Source organism: Propithecus coquereli, unplaced genomic scaffold, assembly GCF_000956105.1.
Source record: "Propithecus coquereli isolate 6110/MARCELLA unplaced genomic scaffold, Pcoq_1.0 Scaffold838, whole genome shotgun sequence".
Lineage (NCBI taxonomy): Eukaryota > Metazoa > Chordata > Mammalia > Primates > Indriidae > Propithecus > Propithecus coquereli.
This window is the reverse complement of record NW_012154596.1, coordinates 384,557-391,543: the sequence shown is the minus strand read 5'-3', so window position 1 is coordinate 391,543 and position 6,987 is coordinate 384,557. Positions and strand designations below refer to the sequence as shown.

General features: G+C 39.5%; 1 pseudogene; it reads left to right on the top strand.

Moving 5' to 3' along the window:
• Positions 1-4,900: 4,900 nt before the first annotated feature.
• On the top strand, positions 4,901-6,645 carry LOC105825954 (annotated as a pseudogene).
• Positions 6,646-6,987: the final 342 nt, after the last annotated feature.

Here is a 6,987-nt window from a genome sequence, read left to right as displayed (position 1 = left end):
GTATCTCTTTAAGATATCTCCATATTGCTTTCCACAGAGGTTGCACTAGTTTGCAATCCCACCAACAGTGCATGAGTGTTCCTATCTCTTCACATCCACGCCAACATTTATTGTTTTGGGACTTTTTGATAAAGTGTGCCTCATGTTTTTTAGGAGTATGAAAAAAACCATTTTGTCAAATATGAAAAGAACTACTAAGGCCTAATTTTCATGGTTTTAAATTATCAGTAATGCAGGTTAAATTCTGCGAAGTAGACATTTTTCCATCTGTGAACATAATCATGTGCTTGTTCTTCTTTCTATGAAAAATAATAAAACTTATCTTTGAATTTCCTATTATTGAATTAATTGCTCTAGAATTTAAGGAATAACTGAATTTTACTATTTTATGTGTATACATATTTTAATAATAAATTAGGATTTGTTTACTAGTATTATATCTTACATATTTCTATGTGTAGGCAGAGATGAGATTTTTCTGTAACAGTCTATTTTGTACAACATCTGGAAGTTTTTGGTACCAACGTTTCATTCGATTTCTGTAATTTATTTGGAAGTAATACTTCCATTGTAATGTTGTCAAATTGAGTTAAAAGCATTGATTTATGGGATATTTAAAATGACTGTAGAATTCCTTTGCTAAGATACTTTATCCTGGATCTGTATTTGTTATAAACTTTTCTGCTCCTATGAATATTATGTCATTTAGTCTTCCTTTCTAAACAGGGGTATATATTGGTAAATAATATTTTTCTAGAAAATTTCCATGTCCTTTCATTTTCCAAATCAATGGGAAAATTAATTTGTGCTGATTATTCTTAAATGATTCTAGTATAAATTTATAATGTTATGTTCAATCTTCTACATCTAACCCATTGGTGCATCTTGTCACTTTCTTTATGACACCTCATTATTCTTCCCAGAACTGTAAATACAGGGGCATCTCAGAAACCCAGGAGTTAACTAAGTTTTAAATTTTCAGTAAAAGACCTTCTTAGGGAAGCACATAGTCAGCTGTACAGCACATGCTTCACTGCCAGGCCCTCCTGGGTTGGACCAACCTCAGCATTTTCTGCTCTCTTCCACATGACACGCTGTCTGCCTCCAAGGATCATGGAAAAGGAAGAGCCTCTTCCAAACACTCCAATGGCATCCTTGGAGATGCTGATTAGGAACTTGCAATTACTTGGGTAATTCTTGACAGAGTTTTTCAGAAATAGAATCAGATCCATTAATGTTCACTATCATTACCAGTATAGATAAAATGATAATTGCAGTTCTGTGGGCAGATGAGGTCACAGAATGGCAAGTCTATCCCAGGGTTTTCCTGCCTCCCTTTCACACATACACTGCCTGACAAAACTGTCTCACTTAGACCATAATCCTGAAATCAGGAAGGAGTCAGGTGAGTATTTTAGGTTTCAGCCTGAGAGGCAGAGTCTGTAAATGAAGGAGGCTTATCAGGAGTCTGAGTAAGTGCACCTGTATAGAAAGGGGATTATTCTTGATTTAAAACTTGTCCACTGCCAAATACATTCAGGACAAAAGAATAATTCTTGAAGCAAGGGCTGACTCTTGGAAATAGGCTGGAGACCCTAGAGTCTAGGCCTAGACCATACATTGAACCCTATCCTCTCGTAATGTAACTTAATCCATAGTGATGAGAGTTAATGTTTTATCTTGGTAAACTTAACCTGTACTTATATATTCTGTATCATTTTTATTCTGAAATTAATCTTCTCAACTTAAATTATAGATTATTTTCAGGAAAATAAAAATGTTAGTATAGAGCCATCATGTAAGTGATAATTAAATGAAATTATTAATAGAAGACAGTAATCTATTGCTGTACAGAAACTATGTGTGTGAGTGGCAGTGACAAGAATGTATCTTTTCTCTAATGCTGGATGTGTTATGTACTTAATAGCGACATTACCTGTTTTTACAAAACAACTCTGTTATTTGTTGATGATGCTGAGATTATTTTTCCTATTGAAATAATGGAAGGCATATTTAAGAAAAAAGTTACATCATGATTTGGGTTTCAGATAGAAGAGAAAAAAAGTCAAGGCCTTCAGCAGTTTTTGCTTTGAAAATTTTACATTTTCAACTCTAGTCTCACTATGAATCTCTCCAATAATTATTCAATGCACTTATTTCCATGCATTTTGGATATACCTTTTTATATTTATCTTATAGTAGAGTATAATTTAATAATGACTACATTCTCATCAACTATTATTCCACTTGTTATTAAAAATCATAATATAATCACAATAAATAATGGTTTACTCTGAACCCTGTGATGTTTTATCTCTCATTTATGTATTTAATCCCATAGTTTAGCTCACAGCAGTATTCTGCAACAATATTGGTGGTTAGCACCACTGTAATCTCATTTCCGGATGAAGGGAACATACATAACCTTCTTAGTGCAGTAATCTGAGTAAGAGTTATTTCTTGACAGCCAAATAATCTGGGTTTAAACCCTGACTCATACAATTTACTGGGGTGGGAGTTAAATGAGTATTTTGTCTTGTCTTTGCCAAGGTTCTTCAATAGTCATAAGAAGAACATCAATAGTTTTACAGAGTTAAATATTTGGTCATCAATGTCATGTAGAGCTATAATAATACTGACTCTTACTCTAAGGGCTGTATAAAGGACAATAAATACACAAACATAATCAATCACTCCTTAAAGCAAACAATAAATGTTTCTGAGTATGAATAAATTCTGTGTTTAGAATATTGAACTTCAGTAGCCTTGAAGTACCACCACTCTCTTGTTTATTTGCAGGACTCTCTGGCTCTGAATATAAATATTAGTCCAGGAAAAAGACAGAATGGCTTCCAGGGATTTGGAAATATTTCCTTACAGCATGTAATACCTCAAATCCAGGGGGAACTGTTTTCTTATTTATCATTATATCTACCTTTATTTCATGAGACACAGGTTAAGATTCACAGATATGGTCATCAAGCACCTGAGATCAGCCAACACTTTGGTCATTCTCTCTAAAGTGGCCCCCACACAATGGCAGCATTAGAGATGAAACATTTCTTCAGTAATGTTGTATATAAACTTATGTCTTACCTTCACAGAGTAAACAGAGGTGTGTCCTATGGCACCTCTTGCCTTTTGGGTATTTTCTAGGCCATCACAATCTGCTCTTGGAAATCCAGGTGGGCAGAGCTTAAAGTGAAAGCTCACAAGTGCATTGGCCAACTCAACTTCTTGTGCTGAATCTTGCAAATGCTTTTAAATATATATTTTCCTATATGCATTTTTGAAAAGTGGAGCAGTAATGACACCACAAAACAAAACATTCTGGATATTGTTCTTGTGCACTTCATAATAAAGTGACATCCTCTTTTTTGTAAGTTTTTTTAGCCTTTTCTAGTATTTTCAGTTTTCAACTTAGGATCTGGGCCAGTGGTTCTGTGGTTTTCATCCTGTACAGACACAAAGAGAGGGCTCAACACATTTATAGGACCAGTCTGTTCCCCAGGTGCTCTCCTGAGGCCTGAGCCACACAAAGAATCTCTATCCTGTGGAGTACCTTTATCGCTTTTCTCACCCTCTCCTCCTTAGAATTTACATGGGGCTTTCAACTGATCTCAGGTAGTGGCTGGTGAACATCACTGTGCTAATTGATTCATGTTTCCCAACTGTCAGCCCTTTTCTTCTCATGGACCAAGACAACCACAGATCCAGACTCTGCTCTGCCTGCTGAAAACTGAGGGCTCAATATCCTAATCTGCTAATAGAACGGTAGAAGTTACTTTTGTTTTCACAATGTGCAATTACTTTTTAATTTATTTTTTTCTAGCAGCTTTTTGAGATAAAAAGGTAAAGTTTTATAATATATGAATTATAAGTGTGCCAATCATTTTTTAGTGTATTTACAGAGCTGTGAAAATATCCCACCATGTACTTTCAGAATGTTTTTATCATCAAAAAAATAAACCTCACATCCAGTGGCAGTCACTCCACAATCTTCCCCTCCCCGGTATTAGGCAACCACTGATCTACCTTCTGTCTCTATAGATTTGCTTATTCTGGATATTCCATACCAATAATATGCACTCTTTTGTGACTGACTTCTTTCACTTAGCATAATTTTTTCAAGATTTATCTATATTTCTGCATGTATATATATTTCATTCTTTTTGAATATTCCATTGTATGGAAATACATTTTTAAAAATCTGTTTATGGACATTGGGTAGGTTTTGTTTTGTTTTGTTTTTGTTTATTGGGAATTATACTTCTGTGAACTTTCATGTACAAATTTCATGCACATATGTTTTATTGCTCATCTGAGCTCTGAGTCAAATCAAACATCCACAATACCCTGGGAATGGAGATTTTTAAGGTAACTGTTAGTTTGGACAAAATATTGACTGTCCTCTAGTGATGCTTGTGTATTATGCTTGTATTATGCTTGTATAACAGCTTTACTGAGACATCAACCTATAAAAACTGTAGATATTCAAGGTATATAACTTCATGTACATTGTAAAATAAGCACCACCATTCATAATTAACATATATATCACCTCTACACAGTTACCGTTTGTTTGTGTGAATTAAGAAAATTTAAGATCTACCCTTTTGGCAAATTTCAAGTACACAATACAGTATTAACTATCATCCCCACTGTGTACATTAGATCACAGAGTTTATTTGTCATGTATAGCTGAAATAAAATCAATAAAATTTGATGGCAGATATGACCATGGAGGTGGTGGCAGTCACCCTCCCTGTGTGACCTGCCCCCACCTGCCCTCGGCCTTGGTCTAGGACTCACCAAAACCCTCTGAGCTGCAGCTGCCTCAAACCAGTTCTTTCTGGAAGGTGCAAGGCAGCTTGCTTGAGCACTCCCCGCCTGGCTGCCAATGCTGTGGCCCAGGCCATCCTTGCCCAGCAGGACTAGCAGCTTGGCCACGGCAGCCCTGAGGTGCCCCGCAGGTTTTGGAGCACGGCCCACAGGCCCCTTGCCTACGCTCCACCATGGGTGGCAGCCGCCAGAACAAGAGCCTGACCAAGTGACTCCACGGCTGCTGCCATCTGCAGGGGTCGCCCCAGCTGAGCGCCCAGAGCCGGACACGCACCTCTCGCAGTGGGCTCGGCCCCGCTGCTGCCCTGGGTGCTCGGCCTCAGAGGCTGTGCCACCACCTCCCGAGTTGCCACCCTGGCCTGGGCTCTGGGCAGCCCGCCGACCTGGCACCCACCAGCGACTGGTACCGTGTGGAGCAGCCCAAGGCAGGGGCCAAGAAGCAGAGCTGGGAGCAGAAGGAGCGAGCAAAGGTTGTGGCCTGGAGTGCAGGACAGGGACAGTAGGACCTAGATCGTGTACCACATTCTGCTAGCTCTGAACAGGCCTAGACGCTCAGGGCCTATGAGAGCACGTTTAAGGATGAGCTGGCTCAGAGTGAAAGGTGGACTTACTAATGAGCTATCTGAGGAAAAATAAGCTATCGAACAGAGAGAAAATAAACTCATAACACATAATTGTTCCTTTGAAGAGAAAACTCACAGCACAACTGCTCTTTGTTTTGTTGAATTAAACACCTGCTGCCTAATTCATTATCTCTAAGAATTCATTTCCACAACCTTGAAGAGCCCTAAAGGGGACAAAAGAGGTGTGAGCTCCCGGCTCCAGCTCTCTATCTCAGTTCTTGCCAGGCCAGATTTCAAGAACCTTTGATAAGTGGCCTCACAGAGAAGAGAAAACAAAAAAGAAGAGCACCTGCGACAGCTTTGCAGCCTCTTCTGTTATCAGTCTGCCAAAAAGAGGGAAAAAAATTACCCTTTAAAAACTCCAAGCAGCTTTTCTTCAGCAGCCCAGCACGTCCACTGCTCCATTTGACTGCCCTGGCCACTTTCTCCTTTCCTCTCTCCATCTCTCTCTTTATTAGAAAAATAAATAAACTTTTTACTACTTACAAGTCTACTCCTGGCATGAGCATTCTTTCTCCAACCCATGCCATGAGCTGCTTGTGAGTCCCCACCCTAACACTGATTACAGGCAGGTTGGGAGGATTCCAGACCGATGGGTCTAAAGTGGTTGTAAGAACAGCAAGGAAAAAATGCCTTCTCCAGATCCAGAAGGTGAAGGTGGGCCCCCTAAGCTCAATGGAGAAGCCCAGCATGGCTATCCACATCCACAGAAGGGCTCAAGATCCCCTGACTCCTACAACCTCATTTCTGTCTCCACTGCCTCACCTCATTCCAATCGGTCCACACCACCTAATGCAGCCCACAGTGGCCAACGCCATGACAGCCCTGATCTTAGTAGCAGACAATGCAGGGGAAGTCATGCTTTGAAAGATGACAACTAGATTCACTCCAATACCAGGAGGAAAGGTAACAGTTTTCCCTCTCCTTACTCTATGAAAAAAAGCAGGCTGGGCACCAGAGAATAGGGGAGCAGGGGACAGGAAACACAGTACTGGAGTCAGTGTGCCCTACCAATCTCTCCAACTCCTCTCTGGCAGCCAGTGTCACCCTTTGCTGCACCCTCTGCCAGGAGTGGCTGGGGAACATCCACTTTGTGCAGTGCCCATCTATCCCTTTGCACAAGTTCTCCTTCCTTTCTTCAGACAATGCATTAAATAGCAGGGAGCTAGTATCCCAGTAAGGAATAATGCCCTCTTATGGGCTCCGATGTCCCCTGGGCCATTATGCAGGGAGAAATTGCAACCATCCCTTTTGGAGATGAGAAAATGAAAAAAAAAAAAAAGAGGCTTGTGACTTTCCAGTTTCAAAAAAACCCAGTGATTACCCTTATATAAATTGCTTGAATTATATATATATCTCCATATATATGAACATATCCAAAGCAAAGGAAATATAGCCTTTATAAACATGGCTGAATGATTTTGATTTTTTTTTATTACATTATATTTCTACATTTTTGACAACAAAAGGTAAGTACTCATAAGCCAGGACTAGTGGCTGATGCCTGTAATCCTAGCACTCT